Source organism: Maniola hyperantus, chromosome 23 (assembly GCF_902806685.2).
Source record: "Maniola hyperantus chromosome 23, iAphHyp1.2, whole genome shotgun sequence".
NCBI classification, from domain to species: domain Eukaryota; kingdom Metazoa; phylum Arthropoda; class Insecta; order Lepidoptera; family Nymphalidae; genus Maniola; species Maniola hyperantus.
In genome coordinates, this window is record NC_048558.1 from 4,017,241 (window position 1) to 4,036,814 (window position 19,574).

Consider the following 19,574-nt stretch of genomic DNA (forward strand, 5'->3'; position numbering starts at 1 on the left):
CTGGAAGCTTGCGAGTAAATAAAAATACGAATATATTGAGGACCCGAGGGATGGCCAATAACTCCCGGATTCAGATATGTGTATGTACTATGGAAATGCGGCTTAGTTTCGATATTCTGTATCGATATTCGATAAGTCACATCACTTTTTAATGTAAATGACTTGATTTAGTTACATTTTCTCCAACGGTGTGTACCTTTTCTACACGGACATAAGCATTTCTATCACTATCCATCATACTAATGCCAATTACAAACTTTGAGGAATTTAGAACAGCGCGGCCGAAAGTAATGTACATCGACCTTTAGAAGGAGATAGCAGATTTGTAGAGCAGTGTCTCAGTCGTTGAGACCGACGAAACGTAATAGGTATGAGTCACGTAAAAGCTCAGAATAAGGACTGTGAGAAGTAGCCCTATTGTGACACTGTTGGAGCGAGATAGCTAAATGCATTTAAGCTTAATATTGTATTAACGTAACAAAATGATTATGTTTTGTCCTTATCACCGTGGCCACTTTTTTTTGTTTGTCAAAATGTATTTGTACGTGAGTATTTGACAAACAACGTGAAGTGTAGAAGGAATGACATTTCACAAGTAAGAAAATCTGCTTGAGCGAGAGGGACTGAGGGGGCCACGCTAGTTGCAAATCTGACATATATGTGCGTATGAGTGATACAGACAACGCTCTACAAAGCCGAAATGTCATTCTAAAGGCAGATGTACATTACTTTCGGCCGCGTACTGTAGGTACTTAGTTATTCAATGATTATTATAAATATGAAACTTTGGATGTTTGGATATTTGTTACCGATGTGACTGGAATAGATATAGCTTATACCCCGAATTAACACAGGCTACTTTTTGTCTCCGAAAATCAAAGAGTTCCCACAGGCTTTTCAAGAAACCTATTATCCACGCAGACCAAGTCGCGGGCATCATCTAGTCCATACTAATATTACAAATGCGTAGATGTGTCTGTCTGTCTGGCTGCTAGCTTTTCGCGGCCCAACAGTTGCCAGTGAGAGGTCGTCATTCTAGTACCTTGGGACCCCGAATGATTGCCATTTCAGCTTCGATATCCATTGATATCTCGGTTACTCTAGTAGGATTTAAATGAGGTAAGAATATCATTTTACTTAAGGCTAGATCCAGGTAAGGCGCAGATCTGAAATTAATTTAGATCTAATCAATGAATACCAAAAATCAATACCAAGCCGCCAATTTTCCACGCCATCTTACAATTTCGTATCGATAAAAATGCTAATGCCCATCCCTCGTAAGGTACAATGATTGCATTGGCTGCCTCGAAACTCGCCTAGGGAATAGGGTTGCCACAAAACACTTTTTTCAAGACATTAATCGTTATAATTAGCTACTCTGCATTATACGAAATCCAAAGCGAAGCGCTTTGGATTTCGTCTCCGAAATCCAAAGAGTTTTAATCCACGTACAAGTAGTCGCGGGCATCATCTGTTTGGTACAGAGATAGCTTGCATCCTGAAGTCTTCTTCAGGATGCGTTTCTGCGTGATTTTTTTCTGGAACCACGTTATACTACTTTGCGTCTTCAAGCCTTCACATTTAAGTAGGTACCTACATATTAACAAACTTATAAATGAAAATAAAAAATATTATTAAATAATATTACTGGTCATTCCCTCTATATCTTTAAACGTGGCAACCCTAAACAAAACTGTCTTGGGACTCCCAAAGTAGACACCACGTTTACCTCAATTCACGTAGCTTCTAGTGCACTGTAATAAAGTTCAGATTCCCACTGAATATACTTTTTAGTGGCTAACCGACAATAGAGCTTTCCCTCTTGACTGTATTCGAAATTTTGGAGAAATTTTCAAAATTGGTTTGGTTTACAATTTATTTTGTGTGAATCGAAACAATTTTTGTAGTTTTGCTTTTTGATTGTTGCTCCGAAAATGTTCTATCAATAAAAATTGATACATACGAAAGAAAATTGACGGTTGTTATACATGTCCCCCGCCTTATGACTCTTTAGCATTGAAGTTATATTAAGCTTTTTAGGCTTTTGCGTAGTCGGGTGTTCAGGTTCCTTTTTATTTATCAAACACTCAAGGAGTTATGAAAAAAAAATTCGGCCTTCATGTTAAAATTACAACAACTATTAACTATAGGGCTCTTCTCAGACCTAGGCGCGTGTTGAACCCTCGTAGCTTTTTTTTAAATTGAAAATATTACATCAAAACTTAAAGCCAGCCTTATCTTATTACTATACAAATCATGCCCTTGTTATATTACGATAAAATTGGATACATAATTATTATGCTAAAATTCATCTAATCATAAACTTGGGAGTCCGAAATAAATATTTGTTGTGATATTTAAAACAAAATCGTTATTCCGTTTCCGGATTCAATATCAATGTACGGAAAGGGTATGATTTGAATGGTATCTTTTCTTGTATGTTGTTTAATTTAATATTTAGGAATGTGACAATACGATAAATAATATTATGTGAATTGTCAATACTGGTAACTAATTATTCATTGTAAATTAAATACTGTCAATGTACTAAGAGTGACATTATACTAAGCTATTGTCAACATACAGTTGGCAATAGCTATTATGTGAAATAATAATGTTGTGTAAACTGTCAATTTAAGTCGCTTATTATTATGGTAAATTATTAATACGTAGACCATCAATGTCACTGATTTTATTATTGTAAATTGGGTGTGTCAACATGCCTTTTGTCAACAAACCTAAAATAAATAATGATTAATATTAAGATCATGTGATAGTCGACATCCGCCTTGTTTGCGATGGCAGTGTTATAAAAGTACCCTACCTCGACAGAGAGGGGACAGTCTTGTATCGACAGCCCAGAGCAAACACAGCGGACCTTACTGAAGTTAAGTATTCTTATATTGTATTATAATTATAATGTAATGTAATCATTTGCCTTTTATAGGTTACCTGTTGTAACTGTGTACCAAATATGTACCTACTACTTTACTCAACGTTCTAATGTTTTAAAAGATGTGTGTTATGGAGTTTCTTTGCCCTTTCTTCTCCATGACTAAACACCTTAGCGAAATGGGTGGTAGATTCATTTTAATATAAATAGATCAATGCTGAACAAATACAATTCAGTTATTATTCGACTTGGTTGGTTTTACTTCTGTATTCATCACCTACCCTCTTGTGCTATTTATTTATACATTGAGATAAAAATAAACACTAGGTTGTTAGCTTCTAATTATTATAGAAGCCTGTTTAGATAATTAGGATTCTTACTTTGAAATAATACAGCAGATGCTTTGCTTGATTTTTAATTACTTAGTATTTGGCCTTACCTGACAAATAATTGATAAATTATAACTTTCATTAGTAATCATTGGATTTAATTTATCATCACTATTAAAGCCCACTGTCTTAACTTCTCTTCTTTTACTAAATTTGACACCCTCGTGGAACGGTGCCAAAAAGAATACTTCCGCGCTGGACAGCCAGGCTGATCCGTTGCGCAAAAAATGAGCCAGCCCTTCACACCAGATGAGGCTATTAATCGCGGTGAAATGTCTCGTATTATTTTTTAATTGGTTTTCTGTTTATGTAATTAATTATTATCACCACTATAATTAATCATCTTACAAATCTAACAACTGACTATCAAAAAGTGTATAGCAGTAGTAGTAGTGGCGTGCAGGTTATAGAGGCATAAATGCACTGCTTACCCCAGTTGTAATAGCTCAATGCATATTTTTCACCATGACCTGCCATTAAACAGGCTCCTACCTAACCAATGCCTACCCTGGCTTCAAACCCTGTGCACGCCACTGAATAGTACCTACTTTAAATAAGTGATCTGACTTTGAATTTGACTATTTTATGTCGTATTATGCAGTGAACAGAATAAAAATTACACTATGTGTACCTACCTATGTATATCAGGCAACTGGGGTCACTAACCTACATAAATTATTACAGTCACATATCCCAAACAATACCCTACATTCTTGTAAACAAGTAAACCGGTAGCAGCTCGCTAGCGATCCGTGGATTAAACCGGGATTACCCGATAAGGTCGGTTCAAAGTTATGATAATATGGCCCTTCGTACACCCTACCTACCTACCAACAGCATCCAACCCTATGGTACACAAAATAAGGACAAAAATCCAACAAACATGTTAAGTAAGAAAAAGTTGCGCACTGTACACCCGTTCCTAACTTCATTTCGGATTTGCGAAATTTCAGGTAACGCAATACATACCAAAACGTTTTGCGAGAAGTTTGTTTTGTTTTCGCGAAACGATTTCGATGGCACTTAACCTGATAAATAGCTCAAGTTTGAGGATAAGTACATCCCTTTATGGCTTCTAATGCGCCGTTTTTGGTTGAAGTTTTTAAATTATGTGGAGAGAATCAGTGTTTTAGAGTGGTTCCGGATGATAAATCAATAGTTGTTTTGCTAGATCGGTTTGCGGTTGCTTCCGAAGCGATTAGCAAGAAGTTTATCTATTTTCTTGTTGGTATATCGTGTTTTTCTTTGAATAAAGGCCCATTACAATAAAATTGAAGCAATAAATGACTTGTAGGTATTGTATAAACATTAAACACCAAGCTTCTTCTATAGGAGCGAGTTCCCATTCAAACTGTCCTTCAGTAATAGGCCATGGTAGACTATGGCCAAAACCATTCTCACTCTGAGAGGAGACCCGTGCTCTGTAGTGAGCCGGCGATGGGTTGATCATGATGATGATGTATGTGAATATTTGAGCCTGTGGTATAACTTACTACTCGTTTGTATGGAAAATGCTGAGGGGCGCTCTAGGGTTACTTCTACATAAGCTAATTTAGTAAACAAACAAGTTACGTATCTGGGATTCCGATCAAAATGACGACTTACGCAAGTTTTCGGTCAATCGTATGTAGATCCGAGACTGAGAGGGATTACTTTAACGCTTTGGGGATTATAGCGGAACACGAAGACGGACGAACGGGTTTGACGAATGGCTTCGACCGCTCACCGTTACTTTGACATTTATTATGATAAGCGAGTGTATCGCCTTTGTCTTTTTCGGCTACTGTTGGAATATTTACATATTTTATACGAGCTTGTATTTGCCCGTGATTCGTCTACATAGACTAGGTACCTACACATAATATTTCAAAACCTTATTTTACCCCTTTAGAGGTTAAAATTTCAGTCAGTCACCTTTTCCTAGACTAACTGATGTCCGCGATTTAAGCTACAGCTCGCTTGCTGCCAGTGACGATGTTCACTCCCGCTGAGGCAGACGTGTTCTGGAGTGGAGACAACCATCGGAAAACGTATCGGCAAGCGCAGTGAGGAACGACCTTCAACCCGCTGGACTGACGACCTTAAGAAGGTAGCGGGAAGTGGGTGGACGAGGAAAGCAGAGGATCGTATGTGGTGGCGCGCTCTAGGGAAGGCCTATGTCCAGCAGTGAACGCAAACAGGCTGATTGATTGATTGATTGATGTTCACTCAGTACTGAAGCGACTGTTTATGCCATCTATAGGGTTCGATTCCTGCCAGTCCGCAATTTTTGATAGGTATTTATTTAAAATTATTTAAAAATTTCCTTGAAGTGTAGGTAAAACAATATAAAAATTATAAAATACTAGCTGATGCCCGCGACTTTGTCCGCGTGGATTTACATTTTTCAAAATTCCGCGGGATCTGTTTGATTTTCCGGGATAAAAAGTAGCCTAAGTGATAATCCAGTGTTCAAGGTTATCTATCTCCATTCTATCTTTCATCCAAATCCGTTTAGCCGTTTTTGCGTGATTGAGTAACAAACATCCAAACATCCAAACATCCAAACATCCACACATCCACACTTTCGCATTTATAATATTAGTATGGACTAGCTTATGCTCGCGACTTCGTCCGCGTGGACTACAAAATTTCAAACCCCTATTTCACCCCCTTAGGAGTTGAATTTTCAAAAATCCTTTCTTAGCGGATGCCTACGTCATAATAGCTATCTGCATGCCAAATTTCAGCCCGATCCGTCCAGTAGTTTGAGCTGTGCGTTGATAGATCAGTCAGTCAGTCAGTCAGTCAGTCAGTCACCTTTTCCTTTTATATATATAGATTAGGATTACTGATTCTTTGTTGCTTGTTGAAACATTCGAAGATTAGAACCATTGATACTTAGGATGATTGGAACGCTTCTACATGTGAAGAAGTCTGAAATTACGTCTAAGAATATCCTTAACTCGCGATTTCCAACAACTGAAATAGCTTACAAACTTAGAATCAGGGATTATGCATACCAATGGGTAATACATGCAAAACAGCAAAAGTAGCTCCAATCACGCGATTCTAACATTTTGTTAGCATTAAATTAGACTCGAAACAACCGTTCTGACAGGCCAAAACGTCTTACAAGCTGCCACAACACAGCCTAAATTCGACTTTAATGTTAGACAATAAAGTTGGAATTTCCGGGTTGATGGAAGGAAGTTGTAACATTACGTGTTTATAAATGAGTTATGGTTAATAATAACAAATGATAGGTCAAGGGTGAAACGTCGGAATAAAAGGAAATTAGGAGTTTCGTGAAGCGAAACGCTGAATTACAGCTGAAAGTCCTTTTTATTATAGTTTCAGTGTGAAGCCAAAGGTAAGGTAATAGCTATAGTACGCGACAGGTTGAAATGGCAATCGGGGAGGGAACGCCCCGCACACCCGCACAGCCCCCGCGCTAACCCAGTGCGGGCGAGCGCGGGTGACGTCCTGATGTGCGGGGCGTCCCCCCGCCTCATACACCGATTGCCATCTCGATTTGTCGCTGACTATAGTTGAGTTATTATGGTTAAGCTAGTAGTTACTATGCCCATTTATTTTTATCAAATAATACATTCTGGATTTTGAGACATCGACCATTTTGAATTTGTGATGAATGACGTCATTACTTCAGGCCTAGGCAGAATAATATAAATAAAACATTTTTTTATATATTTTGGATAAGTACTAACTAAATTATTAGCAACAAACAGGTTACAAAATGGGAATATTATTATGAAAGCAAAAGTTGTTTGTTTGTTTATCCTTCAGTCACGTCGCAACGGAGCAACAGATTTTTTGCATGGATCTGGAGAGATTATGTCCCCTTTATAGTATAACTAGATGATGCCCGCGACTTCGTCCGTGTAGATTTGGGTTTTTTAAAATCTCGTAGGAACTCTTTGATCTTTCGCGATAAAAAGTAACCTTCCTAGGTTCATCCCGGGGATGTATGTGTAAGCTAACTCTGCACCAAATCTCATCAAAATCGGTCAAACGGATGGGCTATGAAAAGATAACAGACAGACAGACAGGCATAATTTGGCATACAATATTAGTATCTAGATCTAGATTGCAGTCCCGTGTACTGCAGACTGTGAGATCTCCTAAATATATAAAAGGAACACTGACTGTCTGACTGACTGACTGACTGATCTATCAACGCACAGCTCAAACTACTGGACAGATCGGGCTGAAATTCGGCATGCAGATAGCGATTTAGACGTAGGCATCCGCTAAGAAAGGATTTTTGAAAATTCAACCCCTAAGGGGGTGAAATAGGGGTTTGAAATTTGTGTAGTCCACGCGTACGAAGTCGCGAGCATAAGCTAGTCTATCAATAAAAGTTTTGAAAGGGACCGTTTACACCAAATAAAATAGCAAGAGTTCGGTAAATTCCCACTAACATTTATTAGAATTCTTTTCTACCCGCAACTTTGTCCTATTTACTTACTTTTAATATCGAATTTCTTAGATTGGCTAACTTGGCCCAAATGTTGGAGACTCTATGAACAAGTAACTTGATATACCTAGTTAAGAAAGATATTCAATTAGAAATATTGTAGGCTGGCATAAACTTTTACAAGAAGTATTACTTATTAATGACTAGCTGATGCCCGCGACTTCGTACACGTGGATTTAGGTTTTTAAAAATCCCGTGGGAACTCTGTTTTTCCGGGATAAAAAGTAGCCTATGTCCTTCCCCGGGATGCAAGCTATCTCTGTACCAAATTTCGTTAAAATCGGTTGAACGGTTGAGCCATGAAAAGCTAGCAGACAGACAGACAGACAGACACACTTTCGCATTTATAATATTAGTACGGAAGTATGGATTTTAGGCTTATTTTCGTGGTTTAACGATGACATCATCATCATCATCAACCAATAGACGTCCACTGCTGGACATAGGTCTCTTGTAGGGACTTCCACACGCCACGGTCTTGCGCCGCCTGGATCCAGCGGCTCCCTGCGACTCGTCTGATGTCGTCCGTCCACCTAGTGGGGGGTCTTCCAACGCTGCGTCTTCCGGTGCAAGGTCGCCATTCCAGCACCTTGGGACCCCAACGTCTATCGGTTGTACGAACTATGTGCCCTGCCCATTGCTACTTCAGCTTCGCAACCCGTTGAGCTATGTCGGTTACTCTAGTTCTCCTACGGATCTCCTCATTCCTGATTTGATCACGTAGAGAAACTCAAAGCATAGCTCTCTCCATCGCCCGCTGAGTGACTCTGAGCTTTCTTATGAGGCCCATAGTTAGCGACCATGTGTGACCATGACTCGGATCCATATGTCATCACTGGCGACAGTTATAACGACATAAATTAAGATGTAAATAACGTGTACAATATATGATTACGATTACGATATGATTAATATGATGATTTTCAATTACTTATCGATATTTCTATCCACTTGCAGGAGTCGTGTTCTATCCCGTTTTATCCCGCAAAATCAAATAATTTCCACGTGTCCCAAGTGCGTGCACGGAATCCATCCCCCGCACCTCACGAATAAGAATACCCTTTCAGTTTTGCCCTCTAATTATAATATGGGTACCTTCAAGTCGAGAGTGAATAGGCATCTTCTTAGGCAAGCGCGCTCCATCTTAGGCTGCATTTTTATTTGCCACCTGTGACCCTACCGCGGTTGTTTGACAGCTACAATCTCACGATCGCAATCATCTTTGATTGGTTAATGCTCGCTCACTATTGGCCACAATGCATTGTTGCAACAAGAATCACACAAATTCAGCCAATCAGAACAATTGAGATTGTAATAATGATTGATGCAGGTTTTAGACAATCGCCCTACAGGTTTGATTGTAGTCAAGCGCTTGTCTATAAAAAAATAAAAAAAATAAGGGGCCGAAGTCTTAAGCAAGGTTGACACCCTTTCATCAACTATAGCATTAGTATTTATAAAGCTTTTATAAAGTTATAAAACTATGTGATAACTGCAAAGTGTCAGTTAGCTAGTTTGAGCTAAATCTAGATTAGAATAACAATTTGCGGTAGTAGTTAGATTACCCGCAAAATCTCAGAGAGAACAAAACCAATTATCTCTTAAAGGCAAGATAATACTATTAGTAATTTAATAAATCAACATCCCTAAACTTTAATTAGCTATTGTATTGTACCAAAAACGCCTTAGCTGGGATAAACTTGGCCTTTCTTGGCAAGTAATATGCATAATCGTCATGCTAGATCCGAGGCGTCTTGGTGTGGTACAAGGCACAAGCTAATCTTAATTTTCTAGATTCAGTTATAAAAGGTACGACCAGTCATACACGGACAGCTTCAAGCAGTCAGGATGGACTGCTTCAAGCTGCGACTGCGTATTGAACTACAGACTTCTACGTACGTACATACATGAACTGCTCAAGCAGTTGCAACTGCTTCGGGCGGTTGGGCGGTCAAGCAGTGGGTTCTCTGGTTCCTATATGAGCATACATTGCGTTCTAGGCACTAAGGAACATTTAAATATTCCTTTTAATATTTATATACTTCAGTCTATCCTTTTATGCTTAGACTAGCTTATGTTCGCGACTTCGTCTCGTGGACTTCACAAATTTCAAATCCCTCATCCGCATACGCTAAGAAAAGATTTTGGAAAATTAAATTAATATATAATTAAATTTTGGAAAAGGGGGTAAAATAGGGGTTTGAAATTGGTGTAGTCCACGTGGATGAAGTCGCAGACATAAGCTAGTCTAAGCATAAAAGGAGTTAGTTTATGATAAAACTAAGTCCGAACACAATAAAGTTTGATCCCAAGTTCTTTTTTTTTCAATTTTAATCACGTTGAGTCATTAGTTCCACATGTTATTCTAATCTTCCAAGATTGATATTCTACCGCGTAAAAAGTTAATTACATTTAGATGGTAAAAAATACATACTTATAGTTTTAACTCTATATCTTAGTAATTCTAATGGTGAGATCTATAGAGCGCACTCTGACTTAGTTTAGACTTAAGACAGAGTTAAAATGAGACAGACCAATATATCTCACATAAATCTGTCTCGTTTTAACTCAATCTTGAGTTTGAGCAAAGTTAAAGTGCGCTCTATAGATCTCAACATAAGGCATTGACTTGGACCATTCAACAAAATATGCATACGAGATTTAGTTAGTCCTACCGTTGATAGCGAGTTCGGTTTATATCTGAATATTACACTCTATTTGACTTGAGATTAGCGAGGCTACCTAACCGCGTTTAAGCTACGTAATAACTACATAATAATCTTATCCTCCATACTAATATTATGAATGCGAAAGTGTGTCTGTCTGTCTGTCCGTCTGTCTGTCTGTCTGTCTGCTACCTTTTCACGGCCCATCCGTTCAACCGATTTTGACGAAATTTGGTATAGAGCTTGCATCCCGGGGAACGACATAGGTTACTTTTGATCCCGGAAAATTAAAGAGTTCCCACGGGATTTTTGAAAACCTAAATCCACGCGGACGAAGTCGCGGGCATCATCTAGTTATTAGTTAAATTATGGTAGGTTCTTCTGAAAAGTGTTGTCTCGAGGGAACCGCTCGTACTTAAGTCATCTATTTGTTTTGTTTTTGTGTGATCAATCATCATCGTCAACCGATAGACCTCCACAGCTGGACATATATTTCCACACACTACGATCTTAGGCCGCCTGAACCCAGCGGCTCCCTGTGACTCGTTCGATGTCGTCTGTCCACTCTAGTGACGGGTTTGCCTACACAGCGCCTTGCGATGCGAGATTACCATTTGATCAGCTTGAGACCCCAATGTCTATCGGTTTTTCGAACTAAGTGCCCTGCCCATTGCCACTTCAGCTTCGCAGCACGTTGAGCTATATCGGTTACACTGGTTCTCATACGGGTGTCTTTATTTCTAACTACATAATGCCCGCGACTTCGTCCGCGTGAATTTAACTTTTTTGATATCCCATGGGAACTCTACAATTTCCGGGATAAAAAGTGGCCTATGTCCTTCTCCGGGATTTAAGCTAACTCTGTACCAAATTTTATCAAAATCGGTTGAACGGTTGGGTCGTGAAAAGCTAGCTGACAGACAGACAGACAGACACACTTTCGCTTTTATAATATTATTAATAATATTAATAATATTAGTATGGATTAGTATGGACTAGCTGTCCTGGCGAACTTCGTTCCGTTGGTTCCGCCTAACAGTCGATTCAAATTTTTAAAATTTTTCTCTCCGTAAGAACCATCCTCGTACTTCAAGGAATATTATAAAAAAAGAATTAGCGAAATCGGTTCAGCTGTTCTCGAAATTAGCGATCAGCAACACATTTAGTGATTCATTTTTATAATATTAATAGATTTGATCACATAGAGAGAGTTCAAGCATAGCATATCATTGTTTTTGTATGTAATAAAGAATTTATCTACCTATCTTATGCGCCTTTTGAGGTACGTACTACTTTCAAGACATCACTATCGTTAGCATGATTCTGGTATGAATTCCCTGGCTTGGTGGTCCTATTCACATTCTTCATCTTAATACATTGATAATCCTAACATATTGGTGGTATAATATAATCTTCAATACGGTATTTGACAACTAGTCAAATCAGTAACTTTTTATCAAACGTCAAAACGCGCGCTTAGTATGCGAGATTCTATGGAATACCGGTGTGTGACGTCACTATTATTTGACGTGCTTTTTTTAGTTTAATCAATAATTTAAATGGTTATTACACTTAAAACCAACAAAGGACGTGGATACGTGGATTTTACGTATTTTGGAAGACCCTCTATTTAATAATCACTGAGAAACAATTTATTTTTGATGTAGTCAAATACCTAATCGTATGATTAGTAAGACGTTCTATATGGGCACACTTTTAGTATAGTTTGTAAGAAATACTTAATATAATGTTCAATAAATTACCTTTAGATTCTTTAGGTGTAGAATTGAAAGCCTTTCAACAAATTGTATTATGATTGAGGAATACTCTAAGCGGCTCAAACCAAAGCTTTGAAGGCTACATCGCGCGTTTCTTCTTTTCAAAAGCGATCAAACTTTATGAAAGTGAGAAGTACTTTTCAAAGAAAACATTATTTTCACCTCCTAATAACTTTATAACAGATTTTTAGGATCATCCTCCTGGCTTAGAAATAAGGATTTTGTGTCTTTTAAATGGTTTTTGTGCTCTTGAAATAGGTGTTACTTAGTGTTAGGTCTCTATGATAATATTAATTTGTTATGTTTGCTCATATTGATTTAAAATTCGATTTCAGGCTTTTGGCAATATTTCATTAAGAAAGAAAAATAAATGAAAGAGAAGACGGGAGCTTTAAAATTATTCATATTAAAACTTCTTTAAAGTTACCTTAGCACCTAAATTATAATGAACATAACAATTCATACATCTATTCACCGCAACATATTTCATATTGTAACTATTCATCTTTAAGGCGAACCACTTGAACTAGAGGTGCACTTTGCTGGCGCGGTAGCTTCTTAAAGTTACCTTAGCACCTAATTTATAATTAACACAACAATTCATACATCTATTCACCACAACATATTTCACAGTGCACCTAAATTCATCTTTAAGGCGAACCACTTGAGCTAGAGGCGCACTTTGCTGGCGCAGGAGCTTCTTAGCACCTAAATTATAATGAACATAACAATTCATACATCTTTTCACCGCAACATATTTCACAGTGTACCTATTCATCTTTAAGGCGAACCACTTGAGCTAGAGGCGCACTTTGCTGGCGCAGTAGCTTCTTAGAGTTACCTTAGCACCTAAATTATAATGAACATAACAATTCATACATCTATTCACCGCAACATATTTCACAGTGTACCTATTCATCTTTAAGGCGAACCACTTGAGCTAGAGGTGCACTTTGCTGGCGCGGTAGCTTCTTAAAGTTACCTTAGCACCTAATTTATAATTAACACAACAATTCATACATCTATTCACCACAACATATTTCACAGTGCACCTAAATTCATCTTTAAGGCGAACCACTTGAGCTTTAGCTGCACTTTGCAAGAGGTAGCTTCAAAATTCACACTAAAACACTTCAGAGGCCAATAACTCTCGCCGCCCGACCGAAGATAGCAAATCTTCCCTAACCTACATTGAGATAAAACCTGGGTCAGCTTCCGGCTATTTATAACATAATAGTCTACATAGATCGATATAATACAAGCGGTGATAGCCTAGTGGTCAAGACGTCCGCCCTCTTTTTGGGAGGCCGGGGGTTCGATCCCGGGCACGCAGCTCTAATTTTTCGAAATTATTTAAAATTTTATTTAATTTAAAATTAACAGTTAAATGTATATATAAAAATAGTAATAAAAATGCTTCAACGGTGAAAGAAAACATCTTGAGGAAACCTGCAAGCCTGAGAGTTTTCCATGTTCTCAAAGGTGTGTGAAGTCAGCCGATCCGCATTGGGCCAGCGTGGTAGACTATAGTCAAAGATTTCTCATTCTGAGTAGTGAGCCGGCTCGGCGCTGGGATGGGATGGGATGGGCTGTTCATAATTGATATTTCCATTTGTAGTAGGTATGCCGCATTGTCCCATATAGTTGATGAATGAAAACATATTATAGTCGATAGTTCAGTGATATACATACTCACTACAGTATAATTTTCAGGACAGCTTTCCGTTTTTTTTCTAGTTATTCAACGTATAGATTGTCGATTTACCTGTAAAAGAAAAAATATATGAAATTCAAAAAGCTCTATTAATTTGTCTGATGTCTACTCCATTCTATCTGACACTGCTTTAGAACACAATCACCAAGGAAGGCATTTAGTTGTACCAACTGAGGACACAATCTCTTTGACAAGTCTAAATATAGTGCTATCTCTTTCATAACGCTCCCTGCAGAAAAGGATAGCATAGGGTGTAGGCGTGTCAGTTTAGTTTAAAGGTTGTGTACAACTGAATTAGCCACATTGGCACTGTTTCTGATGGCAACAAAATTTGAGATATTCTCATCTCTTTCTTACCAATATTATAAGAAAGGGACAGAAAAACTTAATTTAAAACTGTCAAACCTCGGTGCCAGTCTTGAGCATAGTGTTTAAATGTGTAGAGTAGAACTAAAACTAAGTCTTTAATTTAAAATTCATTTTTCGTTCTTTTTAAAGCAATACTAAAAAGAAAAAGATGCAGATACTCTAAATTTAGTTTAGAAAAAGATATCAGAATCGACAAAAATGTCTGATGTCTGCGCTACGCTTGATTACTTTCATTATACAATGACATTTGAGTCCCCATATGGGAACGTTAATTAAAAACAAAATGCAAACAGTGCAGACATCAAAGTAGGCAAATAATAATAATTAAAGATAAGTAAAAAGACTACCATTGGTTGAACCAATGAACCAATATTGACAAGGGGGAATAGGGGATATATGGTAAATAGAACTTTATTAACGATTAGCTTATGCTCGCGACTTCGTCCACGTAGACTACACAAATTTCAAACCCCTATTTCACCCCCTTAGGGTGTTGAATTTTCAAAAATCCTTTCTTAGAGGATGCCTATAATAGATAGCTATCTGCATGCCAAATTTCGCAGCCCGATCCGTCCAGTAGTTTGAGCTGTGAGTTGATAGACCAATCAGTCAGTCAGTCAGACTTTATATACAGTCAGTTTACATATTTACTAATGTAAACTGTATCCTGATTTAGAAAAAAAGCAGGATAAGAGCAAGTTTTTTTTAAAGTTCCTTAGATAGATCTTAGAATCGTTCAGCTGATTGGTGGTACAGTACTACCACAGGTACTTACTACTTTAGTACGCGACAGGTCGAGATGGCAATCGGGGAGGGAACGCCCCGCACACCCGCATTACCCCCGCGCTAGCCCTGTAATACTGTAATACAAATAAGTAGGTATTTTTACCCAATCTTTTGGGTTTCGCTTCTATAGTCTGTATCAAGTTACCTCCATTATCTCAATCGATTTTAGATCTATGGCCACAATAATATTGTTTTAACTACATATAACTTGTGTGAGTCTACCAGCCGTACTCAGAGTCGCTAATCGTTACTTATTGAGTTACAACGAGACAGATTTATGTGAGAGATAAAAATCTCTCTCGTTTTAACTAAACTTAAGTATCGTTTCGCTTAATCTCTGAGTGCGGCAGTTAATCTACTGGTATTTTTGGTTTAGAAAATAAAGGACGGGTCGGCTTCAGAACTTATAAGGAATTGTAAAGAAGCCTTTGCATAAAGTTATCTAAAAGACTACGTGATATTATAAGTATATCTTAAAAATAAATTTAAAAAATTATTCGCACTTCTAAATAAGTCTGCAGTGACAAAAAAATTGCACAAAGAAAAATTTTAAATGAAATAAAATGAATACGTTTTATAAAGAGGACGCGTGGCAAATTCGCACAAGCAATAACCCCCGAATCCCCGAATGCACTATCATTAAATACACGAGGCCTTAATCCAAAAAGAAATCCACCAGAATCCAAAATCGAGGGTCTTTTGAACAACTTCAAAGTTAAATAACCCCCGCGTAAGGTTGTCGCGGATCAACACCTAAAGAAACCTATTTTATATTCTAAACAGATAGACATAAAGTACGTTTTCCAATGCACAGTCCGACAATCCTAGAAACAAATGTTCAGTCGTGCAATTTAGACTGTATTTCCGGCAACACGGGTTACATTTTAAGTTAACAAATATTTAAATTTATTCATTGAACGATACAACCTAAAATGGACCTTAAACTGTTCGATCTACAATCGGAATTCGTTTGTCACACGTGACTCTATCCATCAGGGGTGCTCAACCGCGCCGCGATTTTTCAACGTGGCCCGCTGAATGACGTCTGTATATTTTACTAGTTAAGTGACAGATGGATAAGGGCTGCAAACTATTTATTGTGCCATTACAGTTTGGTTGCCAAATGCCGCGGCGAGAGCTTGGGGTTGACAGTTGAAAATGGCGCTCTTACCCAAACGACGTTGCTTTGTTGCAGATTATGACGCTATTGTATGAATGTGTCTGTTTGAAAAGTTATCGGGTTGCGTTATTGCCGTTTTATTTGCTAGGCATTGACGGCTCATAAAACCGGCCGAAAAGCAATTTGCTTTTATTGTCTCAGGCCCCGGTATAAATTTCAATCTATTTATGGCGGATATAAATAAAAATGTTGAAGCTTCTATCGATAGGTGAGAGATAATATTTTTGATTTTGATATAATAGGGAATGAATGGGAAGCTGGAAGAAATCTCTGTCCAGAGATAAGCATTTCCAATGTAACTTAATTTATTACTACTAAGTACTATGTAAATACAAGTGTCGGTACATGAAGGATAAAAATAAATAAATAAATAAAAATAATATACTAGCTGATGCCCGCGACTTTGTCCGCGTGGGCTACACAAATTTCAAACCCCTATTTTATACCCATAGGGGTTGAATTTTCAAAAATCCTTTCTTAGCGGATGGCTAAGAAAGGAAAGACATAATAAGTCATAATAGCTATCTAGCTACATGCCAAATTTCAGCCGGATCCGTTCAGTAGTGGATAGATCAGTCAGTCAGTCATTTTTCTTCAGTCAGTCTTTACCTTTTATATATTTAGATGCCTATATTAAAATAGATAAAATTCACTCATAACTTGAATTTTACTACAACTCATCACTATTACTAATGGATATAAAACTCAACATATTATTCAATTAATTTACTTTTAGGGCACATTAATTAATCAAGTAAACGATTAAATAACCCACTGGGGGTTAATACTCTTGTACTATTTTTACGACATCGGCATAAAAAAGGTACTATAAAATTTTCATGGAGTCATGAAACTATTTTCTGTCTGCACGACTGTTAAAATCTGTTTTTCTTGATAGTAAAGTGTACACGAAACGGACAAGAATAACGTCACAATCGTAAAGAAGAAGATGAAGAATAACGTCATATTTCACTACATGAGTAGAGTAGTAAATGAGGTATATACATATATATTAGGGTGTCCCTTATATGGTCGAAAAAATTTTTTTTGCAGTTATCAAAACGCATACCCTCCTATTTTGTTTATTATACTAAGCTTAACTTAAATATAAAATTTTAACTCCCTACGTTCATGTTAACCCGTGCCGACAGGGTCCCAAAGTTTATGTAAGATGGTGTCTTTGAGTACTTCTTAATAAATAGCTAGGTCGTCGTAAATATGAATGTTGTATGTAAATATTGATGAAAAGACAAATTTAAGTAACTCTTTTATTTATTAAACAGTTAAAGTTACATAATTTATTCACAATACTTTCTTCTTAAGGTCCCTTTTTTACAGACTAGAATCATCTTTTTGTGTTCTTGAACACAGCGTGATAAAAACTGCTTTTGCTGAATTTTCAAACTCGAAAACAAATTTTGCGCTTGATGGATACGAAAGCACTCAATGATTCAGCTAAAACAATAAGTAAAATTATAGATAGTTCGATCAGTTCCCGATAATCATCACGCATAATACATTATTGGAGTTTATGCTTAAAAAAACGTCACCAATGCGTTAATAGTTGCGTCATAAAGATATTGTTTTACAAAATCACTGCATGTTACGATAGAACTAAGGTCAATGTTTTTCCAATTGTCTTTAAACTTTTAACTAGGTGGATTTTTGATTAAAATACACTTAAAAACCAATTCATAAACATAATAGCGGCAAAGAAGAATATCATCTCTCTATGTAATTTTTGTTCCAAAAGTACACAAGTTCCATTCAAGCTGCCTGTATTGGATGATGTCGTATCCCAGCACATTATTTGTACCTAACTTATCATTGAGGTTCTAGTCACAAAGTGCGTTTGCAACTGTTTTAGCTTGATCTTTGTCAGATGAGATGTCCAGTTTTAGTACTGCAAGGAAGTACTGCTCCTTTTCTCCAAATGAAGTAAGGATTGGCAGGCATTCTTTTTTAGAACTTCTCACAGGCCAGGAAACAGTTTTCCATCCCAGTAAACAGTAACAAATTCGGGCACGTTATACTGAAAATTATTTTTTATGAAATCCGCTTTATCCTTTCCCATTTGTGTTCGAATTCGTTGAATAGAAGGTCTGTTGATTGGATAATCGTCGCAATTAAGACCTATTGCTGGCAGGCATATCGTGTAGTTCTACTAGTTCTTGAGGTGGTATAATGCTGTGTAAAAGGACGTCAATTACCTCTGTGAAGACGTTTGCCTGAGCCTCTTTTTTCTCTTCTTCAATCTTTCTGTCTTGCCCTTTCATCCTTTTCAAGTAACTTTTCTCTACACCCAATAAACAACCTGGATATCACCACCACACCAGCGTGCATGATATCGAATAAATTATCCAAATCTTTTTGAAAACTCTCCTCGCAGCTTTTATAAGCATGCTGTGCTTTTTTGCACCCCTCGCCTGACTTGGTAAAGATCCACAAGCTTCTTTATACAGTTAGGAAGAGCTTTGGTGGGTATTTCAGCCTTTCTTCAGAATGTAATACACTCTTGAATGATAAGATTCGTGATTTCACTAACACTTTACTTGATTTCGCAAATGTTAAAACAGAACTGTGAGAACTTGACGGTTAGACGGTAATTTCGTATCAGTTATTTGGTGATTTACCTGAACAATTAAGAAAATACTTTTTTACAACGCTTCTCCATTTCACTGACATCTTTAAAATATCAAACAATACGCGTTAATAATGATAGGTCGAGATAAATCGACAAATAGAGCGTGCGTGGGGCGGCACCACGCGGCACTTGCAGCGCAACTTGTATGATCATTTTTCCGACTCATGTCGGCACGGGTTGCAGTTATCCAAATAAGGAAAAAATTGATATTAGAGTGTTTTAGGGTCAAATAAACAAAACTAGAGCCTATGCGTTAAAAAATTCAAACTTTGAAAAATAAGGGACACCTTAATATATATATCCACTATCATGCAAAGGAAACTCGCTTTCTTTGGACATTTACTAAGACGAGCCCAATTCTCATTTCCAAGATTAGTTTTGGAAGGAAGAATTGAAGGCAAAAGGGCTCCCTGGTCGCCAAAGACGCAAATGGTTGGACGATATAAGCAGGTGGACAGGGCTTAGTTACCCAAATTTAAAATAGGCGGCTTTAAATAGAGAAGCTTTTCGCATGATGACCTCCAAACTTCGTTTCAAAGTAGGCACGTGATGATGATGATGATGATGATATCAGAACCCTTATTACAAATGCGAAAGTGTATTTGTTTGTTGGTTTATTGGTTTGTCCTTCAATCACGTCACGTGATTTTTTGCATGGATATAGAAATACCTCTAGAC

At 37.4% G+C, this 19,574-nt stretch overlaps 1 protein-coding gene across 5 annotated transcripts in view; it reads right to left on the bottom strand.

The window, feature by feature from the left end:
* Cirl (Calcium-independent receptor for alpha-latrotoxin) overlaps positions 1-19,574 on the bottom strand; it is a 473,771-nt gene that overhangs the window by 216,116 nt on the left and 238,081 nt on the right. The window lies entirely within an intron of this gene.